The sequence below is a fragment of the Anomaloglossus baeobatrachus genome, chromosome 12 (assembly GCF_048569485.1).
Source record: "Anomaloglossus baeobatrachus isolate aAnoBae1 chromosome 12, aAnoBae1.hap1, whole genome shotgun sequence".
Lineage (NCBI taxonomy): Eukaryota > Metazoa > Chordata > Amphibia > Anura > Aromobatidae > Anomaloglossus > Anomaloglossus baeobatrachus.
The window spans coordinates 67381069-67393879 of NC_134364.1; the positions used below are offsets into that span (position 1 = coordinate 67381069).

At 54.0% G+C, this 12811-nt stretch overlaps 1 protein-coding gene across 1 annotated transcript in view; it reads right to left on the reverse strand.

Moving 5' to 3' along the window:
- The window catches only part of LOC142258188 (DNA polymerase epsilon subunit 2-like), a 107695-nt gene that overhangs the window by 49299 nt on the left and 45585 nt on the right, over positions 1 to 12811 (reverse strand). The window lies entirely within an intron of this gene.

The window sequence follows — 12811 nt, forward strand, 5'->3', positions numbered from 1 at the left end:
CTAGAAAGGCCACCTTTTGAGAAAGACGATACAAAGAAACCTCCCTAAGGGGCTCAAAAGGGGGTTTCTGCAATACCGTGAGGACCAAGTTAAGGTCCCAGGGATCCAAGGGCCGCTGATAAGGCGGAATGATATGAGACGCACCTTGCATGAAGGTGCGGACCTGAGCCAGCCAGGCGAGACGCCACTGGAACAGTACTGATAGAGCTGAGACTTGTCCCTTGAGAGAGTTGAGGGACAGTCCTAGCTGCAGACCGGACTGTAAAAAAGACAGAAGGGTCGGCAACGAGAATGGCCAAGGAGAATGGCCGGAAGAGCGACACCAGGACAGGAAAATTTTCCAAGTCCTGTGATAGATCTTGATGGAGGAAGACTTACGGGCCCGAGTCATAGTGGAGATGACTTCAGGAGGAATACCAGAAGCCGTCAAAATCCAGGACTCAAGAGCCACGCCGTCAATTTGAGTGCCGCAGAATTCGGGCGGAAAAACGGACCTTGCGAGAGCAGGTCTGGACGGTCCGGAAGATGCCACGGCATCTCCACGGACAGTTGGAGCAGGTCCGGATACCAAGCTCGCCTGGGCCAGTCCGGTGCAATGAGGATGACTCGACGGCCCTCCATTCTGATCTTGCGCAGGACTCTGGGCAAGAGAGCTAGAGGGGGAAACACGTAGGACAGACGAAACTGGGACCAGTCTTGAACCAGAGCGTCCGCGGCGAAGGCCTGAGGATCGTGGGAGCGAGCCACGTAAACCGGAACCTTGTTGTTGTGACGGGATGCCATTAGGTCCACGTCCGGAGTGCCCCACTTGCGGCAGATTGACTGAAACACTGCCGGGTGCAGGGACCACTCGCCACCGTCCATGGATTGACGGCTGAGATAATCTGCCTCCCAGTTTTCTACGCCAGGGATGTGGACTGCGGATATGGTGGACTTGGAGTCCTCCGCCCATTGAAGAATGCGTTGGACCTCCAACATTGCCATGCGGCTGCGTGTCCCGCCTTGGTGATTGATGTAGGCAACCGCTGTCGCGTTGTCTGACTGGACTCGAATGTGCCTGCCCGCCAACAGGTGGTGAAAGGCTAGGAGAGCTAGAAGCACAGCTCTGGTTTCCAGCACATTAATTGAAAGGGCTGACTCGGACGGAGTCCAAGTGCCCTGTGCTCTGTGGTGGAGATGTACCGCTCCCCAGCTGGATAGGCTGGCATCCGTGGTGAGAATCACCCAGGATGGAGTCAGGAAGGAGCGCCCTTGGGACAGGGAGAGGGGTCGAAGCCACCACTGAAGAGAGGTCCTGGTCCGTGGCGACAGAGCCACTAACCTCTGTAAGGAGGAAGGCCGCTTGTCCCAACAGCGGAGAATGTCCAACTGCAGAGGACGCAGATGGAACTGGGCAAAGGGAACCGCCTCCATGGAGGCCACCATTTGACCCAGCACCTGCATCAGACGCCTGAGGGTATAACGGCGGGGCCTCAGGAGAGAGCGCACCGCCAACCGGAGTGACAGCTGTTTGTCTAAGGGCAACTTCACAAGTGCCGGCAAAGTCTCGAACTGCATCCCTAGGTCGTGAGACTCTGGGTCGGAGTCAGAGTGGATTTGGGAAGATTGACAATCCACCCGAATTGGGCTAGGGTGGCGAGAGTGAGCGAAAGACTCCACTGACAGTCTGCGCTGGATGTACCCTTGACCAGAAGGTCGTCCAGATAAGGAAGCACTGCTAACCCCTGGAGGTGCAGGACCGCAATCACTGCCGCCATGACCTTGGTGAATACCCAAGGGGCCGTGGCTAACCCGAAGGGGAGAGTCCACGAATTGGAAATGATCCTCTCCTATCGCAAAACGTAACCAACGCTGATGTGACACTGCGATTGGCACATGTAGATAGGCATCTCTGATGTCGATGGACGCCAGGAACTCCCCTTGGGTCATAGAGGCAATGACTGACCGCAGAGACTCCATGCGAAAATGCCGCACCCGGACATGCTTGTTGAGAAGCTTGAGATCCATGATGGGCCGGAAAGTACCGTCCTTTTTTGGAACTAGGAAGAGATTTGAGTAAAAACCTCTGAACCATTCCTGAGCGGGAACTGGGACAATCACTCCGTTTGCCTGCAAGGACGCCACGGCCTGCGAGAAGGCGGCGGCCTTGGAGCAGGGGGGAGTTGAGAGAAAAAATCTGTTTGGAGGGCTGGAAGAGAATTCTATCCTGTAGCCGTGAGATATGATGTCTCTCACCCACTGATCGGAGACTTGCTTTAACCAAGCGTCGCCAAAGTGGGAGAGCCTGCCACCGACTAAGGACGTGGCTGGAGCGGGCCGAGAGTCATGAGGAAGCTGCCTTAGTGGCAGAACCTCCTGCGGACGAGCTTTTGGGCGCCAGTTGGATTTCTGATCCTTGGCTGAGTTAGCAGACGAGGCGGAAGGCTTAGAGGATGACCAGTTGGAGGAACGAAAGGAACGAAACCTCGACTGATTCCTACCCTGGACGGGTTTCCTGGTCTTGGTTTGTGGCATGGAAGTACTCTTCCCGCCAAAAGCTTCTTTAATGATTTCATCCAGCTGTTCACCAAACAGCCGTGAACCAGCAAAAGGGAGCCCAGCAAGAAACTTCTTGGAAGAAGCATCTGCCTTCCACTCTCGAAGCCACAAAATACTGCGGATAACAAGAGAATTAGCTGAAGCCACCGCAGTGCGGTGAGCAGCCTCTAGCATGGCAGACATGGCATAGGATGAAAATGCTGAAGCCTGAGCAGTTAAGGTAACCATCTCAGGCATAGATTCCTTGGTGAGGGAATGCATCTCCTCTAGAGAAGCAGAGATGGCTTTGAGAGCCCACACTGCTGCAAAAGTCGGGGAAAACGCGGCCCCCGCAGCTTCATACACAAATTTGGCCAGAAGGTCAATCTGACGGTCAGTGGAATCCTTAAGTGAGGTGCCGTCAGCCACCGACACAACGGTCCGGGCTGAGAGCCTAGACACCGGAGGGTCTACCTTTGGGGAGTGAGACCACTCCTTGACCACCTCAGGTGGAAATGGAAACCGGTCATCAGAACCACGCTTTGGAAAGCGTTTGTCAGGGCAGGCCCTGGGTTTGGTCACAGTGGTCTGAAAACTGGATTGGTTAAAGAACACACTCTTCACTCTCTTAGGCGAGGTAAACTGATGTTTTTCTGCCAAAGAGAGTTGCTCCTCTGACACTGGCGGATTGAGATCCAGTACAGAATTAATAGAAGCAATCAAATCACTAAGATCTGAGTCACCCTCAGAGAAATCGATGGGGTACATAGCCTCCGAGCCCCCAGTGAGGGCATCCTCCTCATCTTGAGAGTCAGCTCTTGAGACAGAGCCGTGGGATGGGGAGGGGGAGGAAACCCTGCGCCTTCTCTTAGAAGGACAGGGACTGGGATCAGATGATGAATCCTCCGTGAGCTCCGATGGACGGAGGTCAGAGGATAGGAGTCCTCTGTCAAGAGTATTAGAGGCACCCTGTGAGGGGGGCTGATGCATATTCATCAAAGTCCTGGACAAAAGCCCCATGGACTCAGCAAATGACTGGGATATGGACCTAGAAAAGGACTCTACCCAGGCCGGGGGTTCAATCACAGGTGCAGCAGCAGCCTGAGAGACCACTGGGGGTGAGACTCCAGGCTGTGGCCCCGCCAAGTTAGAGCAGACATCACAATGTGGATAGGTGCTCGGCTCAGGCAGCAGGAGCTTACATGCAGTGCATGCATAATAAAGCTTTGGAGCCTTGCTCCTTGTGTGAGACATGCTGCTGGAGTGGGGGCTTTGCAGAGAATGAATCCCAGGGAGAATATACAGAGGTCCACAACCGGAGACCGGCTGTGGCTTACCAGACCGCTGAGCACGGTGTTGTGTGCCCTCCAGATCCCGAAGCCCGGTCCCCCAGTTGCAGTACCTCAACAGAGATGCAGAATGCAGGATGTCCCAGAGCAGAGTGAACTCTGCCTGAGAAGAGGGCGTTCCTATAAAAGAGCGGGAACTGGAGGGCTATAGAGACCTGCAGGGAAGGAGGGACGCCCCAGCAGTGGGGAGTGTCCCTCCCCTGTGTAGAACGGCCGCCGGGAGGAGCCGAACCTGTCCCTCTGCGTGAGTGACATGCGAGGGCAGGAAAGAAGGGAATTTTGTTTACTTACCGTAAATTCCTTTTCTTCTAGCTCCAATTGGGAGACCCAGACAATTGGGTGTATAGCTTCTGCCTCCGGAGGCCACACAAAGTATTACACTTAAAAGTGTAAAGCCCCTCCCCTTCTGCCTATACACCCCCCGTGCATCACGGGTTCCTCAGTTTTAGTGCAAAAGCAAGAAGGAGGAAAGCTAATAAATTGGTTTAAAGTAACTTCAATCCGAAGAAATTTCGGAGAACTGAAACCATTCAACATGAACAACATGTGTACACGAAAAAACAACAGCCCGAAGGGAACAGGGCGGGTGCTGGGTCTCCCAATTGGAGCTAGAAGAAAAGGAATTTACGGTAAGTAAACAAAATTCCCTTCTTCTTTGTCGCTCCATTGGGAGACCCAGACAATTGGGACGTCCAAAAGCTGTCCCTGGGTGGGTAAAATAATACCTCGTAATAGAGCCGTAAAAACGGCCCGTTCCTACAGGTGGACAACCGCCGCCTGAAGGACTCGTCTACCTAGGCTGGCATCCGCCGAAGCCTAGGTATGCACCCGATAGTGTTTGGTGAAAGTGTGCGGGCTCGACCAGGTAGCCGCCTGGCACACCTGCCTGATTGAGATGAAAGGTGGATACCACCTTAGGAAGAAATTCCAGAACCGGGCGCAGCACCACCTTGTCCTGGTGAAAACACCAGGAAAGGAGCCTTGCATGACAACGCTGCTAGCTCAGACACTCTCCAAAGTGATGTGACTGCTACTAGGAAGACCACCTTCTACGAAAGGCGAGAAAGAGAAATATCCTTCAAAGGCTCGAAAGGTGGCTTCTGAAGGGCCCTCAGAACCCTGTTCAGATCTCAGGGTTCTAACGGCCGCCTGTAAGGAGGGACAATGTGACAAACCCCCTGCAGGAACGTGCGTACCTGAGAAAGCCTGGCAAGACGCTTCTGAAAGAACACAGAAAGCGCTGAGACTTGTCCCTTAAGGGAGCCGAGCGACAAACCTTTTTCCAATCCTGATTGAAGAAAGGAAAGAAACGTGGGCAAGGCAAATGGCCAGGGAGAAAAACCCCTGATCAGAGTACCAAGATAAGAATATCTTCCACGTCCTGTGGTAGATCTTGGCAGACGTTGGTTTCCTGGCCTGTCTCATAGTGGCAATGACCTCTTGAGAAGAAGGGAATTTTGTTTACTTACCGTAAATTCCTTTTCTTCTAGCTCTAATTGGGAGACCCAGACAATTGGGTGTATAGGCTATGCCTCCGGAGGCCGCACAAAGTACTACACTTAAAAGTGTTAGGCCCCTCCCCTTCTGCCAATACACCCCCCGTGCTCCCACGGGCTGCTCAGTTTTGGTGCAAAAGCAAGAAGGAGGAAAAAATAATTATAAACTGGTTTAACTTCAATCCGAAGGAAACTCTGAGAACTGAAACCATTCAACATGAACAACATGTGTACACAAAAAAACAGGGGCGGGTGCTGGGTCTCCCAATTAGAGCTAGAAGAAAAGGAATTTACGGTAAGTAAACAAAATTCCCTTCTTCTTTTTCGCTCTATTGGGAGACCCAGACAATTGGGACGTCCAAAAGCAGTCCCTGGGTGGGTAAAATAATACCTCGTAAGAGAGCCGTAAAACGGCCCTTTCCTACAGGTGGGCAACCGCCGCCTGAAGGACTCGTCCACCTAGGCTGGCATCCGCCGCAGCATAGGTATGCACCTGATAGTGCTTCGTGAAAGTGTGCAGGCTCGACCAGGTAGCCGCCTGACACACCTGTTGAGCCGCAGCCTGGTGCCTCAAAGCCCAGGACGCTCCCACGGCTCTGGTAGAATGGGCCTTCAGCCCTGAGGGAACCGGAAGCCCAGCCGAACGGTAAGCTTCGATAATTGGCTCCTTGATCCACCGAGCCAGGGTTGATTTGGAAGCCTGTGACCCTTTACGCTGGCCAGCGACAAGGACAAAGAGTGCATCCGAGCGGCGCAGGGGCGCCGTACGAGAAATGTAGAGTCTGAGTGCTCTCACCAGATCTAACAAGTGCAAATCCTTTTCACATTGGTGAACTGGATGAGGATAAATAGAGGGTAAGGAAATATCCTGATTGAGATGAAAGGGGGATACCACCTTAGGGAGAAACTCCGGAACCGGACGTAGAACCACCTTGTCCTGGTGAAAAACCAGAAAAGGGGCTTTGCACGACAACGCTGCTAGCTCAGACACTCTCCGAAGTGAAGTGACTGCTACTAGAAAAACCACTTTCTGCGAAAGGCGTGAGAGAGAAATATCTCTCATTGGCTCGAATGGTGGTTTCTGAAGAACCATCAGCACCCTGTTTAGATCCCAGGGTTCTAACGGCCGCTTGTAAGGTGGAACGATGTGACAAACTCCCTGCAGGAACGTGCGTACCTGTGGAAGTCTAGCTAGGCGCTTCTGGAAAAACACAGAGAGCGCTGAAACTTGTCCCTTAAGGGAACCGAGCGACAAACCCTTTTCCCGTCCAGATTGAAGGAAGGACAGAAAAGTAGGTAATGCAAATGGCCAGGGAGAAAAACCCTGAGCAGAGCACCACGACAGGAAAATTTTCCACGTCCTGTGATAAATCTTGGCGGACGTTGGTTTCCTAGCCTGTCTCATAGTGGCAATGACTTCTTGAGATAACCCTGAAGACGCTAGGATCCAGGACTCAATGGCCACACAGTCAGGTTGAGGGCCGCAGAATTCAGATGGAAAAACGGCCCTTGAGACAGCAAGTCTGGTCGGTCTGGTAGTGCCCACGGTTGGCCGACCGTGAGATGCCACAGATCCGGGTACCACGACCTCCTCGGCCAGTCTGGAGCGACGAGGATGGCGCGGCGGCAGTCGGCCCTGATCTTGCGTAACACTCTGGGCAACAGTGCCAGCGGAGGAAACACATAAGGGAGCTGAAACTGCGACCGATCCTGAACTAAGGCGTCTGCCGCCAGAGCTCTGGGATCTTGAGACCGTGCCATGAACGTTGGTACCTTGTTGTTGTGCCGGGACGCCATGAGGTCGACGTCCGGCACCCCCCAGCGGCAACAGATCTCCTGAAACACGTCCGGGTGAAGGGACCATTCCCCTGCGTCCATGCCCTGGCGACTGAGATAATCTGCTTCCCAGTTTTCCACGCCTGGGATGTGAACTGCGGATATGGTGGAGGCCGTGGCTTCCACCCACATCAAAATCCGCCGGACTTCCTGGAAGGCTTGTCGACTGCGTGTGCCGCCTTGGTGGTTGATGTATGCCACCGCTGTAGATTTGTCCGACTGAATTCGGATCTGCTTGCCTTCCAGCCACTGCTGGAACGCTTTCAGGGCAAGATACACTGCCCGAATTTCCAGAACATTGATCTGAAGCGAGGACTCTTGCCGGGTCCACGTACCCTGAGTCCTGTGGTGGAGAAAAAACCGCTCCCCACCCTGACAGACTTGCGTCCGTCGTGACTACTTCCCAGGATGGGGGTAGGAAGGATTTCCCCTTCGACAATGAAGTGGGAAGAAGCCACCACCGAAGGGAAGCTTTGGTCGCCTGAGAGAGGGAGACGGTCCTGTCGAGGGACGTCGGCTTCCTGTCCCATTTGCGTAGGATGTCCCATTGAAGAGGACGCAGGTGAAACTGCGCGAAAGGGACTGCTTCCATTGCTGCCACCATCTTCCCCAGGAAGTGCATGAGGCGCCTCAAGGGGTGTGACTGGCCTTGAAGGAGAGATTGTACCCCTGTCTGTAGTGACCGCTGCTTGATCAGCGGAAGCTTCACTATCGCTGAGAGGGTATGAAACTCCATGCCAATGTATGTGAGCGATTGGGCCGGTGTCAGATTTGACTTTGGAAAAATGATGATCCACCCGAAACTCTGGAGAGTCTCCAGGGTAGCGTCGAGGCTGTGTTGGCATGCCTCTAGAGAGGGTGCCTTGATCAACAGATCGTCCAAGTACGGGATCACCGAGTGACCCTGAGAATGGAGGACCGCTACTACAGTAGCCATAACCTTGGTGAAAACCCGTGGGGCTGTTGCCAGGCCGAATGGCAGTGCCACGAACTGCAGGTGTTCGTTTCCTATGGCGAAGCGCAAGAAGCGCTGGTGCTCTGGGGCAATCGGAACGTGGAGATAAGCATCTTTGATATCGATCGATGCAAGGAAATCTCCTTGGGACATTGAGGCGATGACGGAGCGAAGGGATTCCATCCGGAACCGCCTGGTCTTTACGTGTTTGTTGAGAAGTTTCAGGTCTAGGACAGGACGGAAAGACCCGTCCTTCTTTGGGACCACAAACAAGTTGGAGTAAAAACCGTGGCCCTGTTGATGAAGAGGAACAGGGACCACCACTCCTTCTGCCTTCAGAGTGCCCAGCGCCTGCAGAAGAGCCTCGGCTCTCTCGGGAGGCGGAGAAGACCTGAAGAATCGAGTCGGGGGACGAGAGATGAACTCTATCTTGTAACCGTGAGACAGAATGTCTCTCACCCAGCGGTCTTTTATTTGTGGCAGCCAGGTGTCGCAAAAGCGGGAGAGCCTGCCACCGACCGAGGATGCTACTAGAGGAGGTAGAAGTCATGAGGCAGCCGCTTTGTTAGCGGTGCTCCCAATGGCCTTTTTAGGACGTGACTTAGACCGCCATGCAGCAGAGTTCCTTTGTTCTTTCTGAGACCTTTTGGACGAGGAGAATTGGGACCTGCCCGCGCCCCGAAAGGACCGAAACCTCCACTGCCCTCTCCTCTGTTGGGAGAGGTTCTGCTTGGGCTGGGGTAAGGATGTATCCTTTCCCTTGGATTGTTTGATGATTTCATCCAGGCGCTCGCCAAAGAGCCTGTCGCCAGAAATTGGCAAACCGGTTAAACGCTTTTTTGGAAGCGGAATCTGCCTTCCACTCCCGTAGCCACAAGGCCCTGCGGACTACTACCGAATTGGCGGTCGCAACTGCCGTACGGCTCACAGAGTCCAGGACAGCATTCATAGCGTAAGACGCAATTGCCGAGGTCTGGGAGGTAATGGAAGCCACTTGTGGCGCGGCCGCTTCAATTTTCGCTTGACCTGCTGATATAGCTTGTAGCGCCCATACGGCTGCGAATGCTGGGGCAAAAGAAGCTCCGATAGCTTCATAGATGGATTTCATCCAGAGCTCCATCTGCCTGTCAGTGGCATCTTTAAGCGAGGCCCCATCTTCCACTGCAAGTATGGATCTAGCCGCCAGTCTGGAGATTGGAGGATCCACTTTGGGACATTGAATCCAACCTTTAACCACTTCCGGGGGAAAAGGATAACGTGTATCCTTAAGGCGCTTAGAGAAACGCTTATCCGGACAAGCATGGTGATTCTGGATTGCCTCTCTGAAATCAGAGTGGTCTAGAAACATACTCTGTGTACGCTTGGGGAACCTGAAGCGAAATTTCTCCTGCTGAGAATCAGACTCCTCCGCCGGAGGGGCTGAGGGAAGAATATCCAGCAACTGATGAATGGATGCAATAAGATCATTCACTATGGCGTCCTCGTCTGGAGAATTAAGATTGAGAGCGCTCTCAGGATCCGAATCCTGATCAGCTGTTTCCGCATCATCAACCAGAGAATCCCCCCGCTGAGACCCTAAACAATATGATGTCGAGGGAAATTCTAAGCGGGCTCGCTTAGACGATCTGGGGCTAGGTTCTAAGTCCGAACCCTCCGTCTAGGATGTATGAGATACCCCGTGAGGACATTGTTGGTCCAACTGAGGGGGGGTCAGGGAACAATGATTCAACAGAGTCCCTTTGCTGAGATACCGGTCTGGACTGCAAGGCTTCTAGTATCTTAGCCATAGTCTCAGAGAGTTGATCCTTAAAGGCTGCAAACTCAGTCCCCGTCACCTGGACAGTGTCAACAGGTGGCTCCCCCTGGGCCCCTCTTAGCAGAGGATCCGGCTGAGGAAGTGTCACAGGGGTCGAACACTGTACACAATGAGGGTCAGTGGAACCTGCCTGTAGCTGGGTCTTACATGCGGCGCAGGCAACATAATAAGCCTGTGTTTTGGCACCCCTGCCTTTTATGGGCGCCATGCTATAGTTTTCCCTGAGTAACACAATAGGGTATATAGCCAGAAAGAACTGTGCTCATACAGTGTAAATTATATACAGTACACAAATAATGTACCCATACAATACAGCACCATGGGGCTAGCACCACATGTGCTGTTTACCAGCCGCCTAAGCGGTTGTGAGGCCACCAGAGACCGTGTCTGGGTCTCCCATGAATATGTCCCTCTCTGCAGCGTCGGTGGAGCTGACAGGAATGGCTGCGGCGTCCTGACGAGCTGAGGAAGCTGTGGGCGTGGCCTAGAAAGAGCGCGAAACGGGCGCTCATACTGTGTACAGTGAGGGGAGTGGAGCATGTAAATCATACTCCAGCCCTCATTGCTGCTCGCTCCGTGCAGCGTCCCGCCCTTCCCCTGCCTGTCAGGGCTGAGGGCGGGAGAAAAAAAAAAGGGAAACTAGGCCGCAATGAAGCCGGGGACTGTAGTAATAAACGCGGCCGCCGTAAAAGCGCGGTCGCGTGAAAGTCCCCGGCGAACTACAAGTCCCAGCCGCGCCGCAGTGTCCCGTGGCAACGGCGGTCAGTGCGGTAGCCCTTACATATAAACACACTCAGCGACGCTGAGTGTGTAATGGCACATATAGACCCGGTCAGCGCCGCGGTCCCCGGTGCACTAGCACACCCAGCAAAGCTGAGGTGATGCCGTGCGCGGTCCCCATAGGGATACAGAGTACCTTTAAGATGCAGGGCCATGTCCCTGAACGGTATCGGCTCCTATCCAGCAGGCTCCACAGGAGTTGTGGATGAAGCCCGGTCTCAGTGCCTGGAGACCGATAAGATCCCACTTCACCCAGAGCCCTAAGGGGGATGGGGAAGGAAAAACAGCATGTGGGCTCCAGCCGCCGTACCCGCAATGGATACCTCAACCTTAACAACACCGCCGACAAAAGTGGGGTGAGAAGGGAGCATGCTGGGGGCCCTATATGGGCCCACTTTTCTTCCATCCGACCTAGTCAGCAGCTGCTGCTGACTAATCTGTGGAGCTGTGCTGTGCGTGTCTGACCTCCTTCGCACAAAGCAAAAAACTGAGCAGCCCGTGGGAGCAAGGGGGGTGTATTGGCAGAAGGGGAGGGGCCTAACACTTTTAAGTGTAGTACTTTGTGCGGCCTCCGGAGGCATAGCCTATACACCCAATTGTCTGGGTCTCCCAATAGAGCGAAAAAGAAAACCCTGAAGACGCTAGGATCCAGGACTCAATGGCCACACAGTCAGGTTGAGGGCCGCAGAATTCAGATGGAAAAACGGCCCTTGAGACCGCAAGTCTGGTCGGTCTGGTAGTGCCCACGGTTGGCCCACCGTGAGATGCCACAGATCCGGGTACCACGACCTCCTCGGCCAGTCTGGAGCGACGAGAATGGCGCGGCGGCAGTCTGACCTGATCTTGCGTAACACTCTGGACAACAGTGCCAGAGGTGGAAACACATAAGGGAGTTGAAACTGCGACCAATCCTGAACTAAGGCGTCTGCCGCCAGAGCTCTGGGATCGTGAGATCGTGCCCTGAATGCCGTGACCTTGTTGTTGTGCCGGGACGCCATTAGGTCGACGTCCGGCATCCCCCAGCGGCAACAGATCTCCTGAAACACGTCCGGGTGAAGGGACCATTCCCCTGCGTCCATGTCCTGGCGACTGAGAAAATCTGCTTCCCAGTTTTCTACGCCCGGGATGTGAACTGCGGATATGGTGGAGGCCGTGGCTTCCACCCACATCAAAAACCGCCGGACTTCCTGGAAGGCTTGCCGACTGCGTGTTCCGCCTTGGTGGTTGATGTGAGCCACCGCTGTGGAGTTGTCCGACTGAATTCGGATCTGCTTGCCTTCCAGCCACTGCTGGAACGCTTTTAGGGCAAGATACACTGCCCTGATCTCCAGAACATTGATCTGAAGGGAGGACTCTTGCTGAGTCCACGTACCCTGAGCCCTGTGGTGGAGAAAAACTGCTCCCCACCCTGACAGACTCGCGTCCGTCGTGACCACCTCCCAGGATGGGAGTAGGAAGGATTTCCCCTTTGACAATGAAGTGGGAAGAAGCCACCACCAAAGGGAAGCTTTGGCTGCCTGAGAGAGGGAGACGTTCCTGTCGAGGGACGTCGACTTCCTGTCCCATTTGCGTAGGATGTCCCATTGAAGAGGACGCAGGTGAAACTGCGCGAAAGGGACTGCCTCCATTGCTGTCCCCATCTTCCCTAGGAAGTGCATGAGGCGCCTCAAGGGGAGTGACTGACCTTGAAGGAGAGATTGCAACCCTGTCTGCAGTGACCGCTGTTTGTTCAGCGGAAGCATCACCATCGCTGAGAGGGTATGAAACTCCATGCCAAGATATGTCAGCGATTGGGCCGGTGTCAGATTTGACTTTGGAAAATTGATGATCCACCCGAAACTCTGGAGAGTCTCCATAGTAGCGTTGAGGCTGTGTTGGCATGCCTCTTGAGAAGGTGCCTTGACCAGCAGATCGTCTAAGTAAGGGATCCCCGAGAGACTGAGAGTGGAGGACCGCTACTACTGTAGCCATGACCTTGGTGAAAACCCATATCGATCGATGCAGGGAAATCTCCTTGGGACATTGAGGCGATGACGGAGCGGAGGGATTCCATCTGGAACCG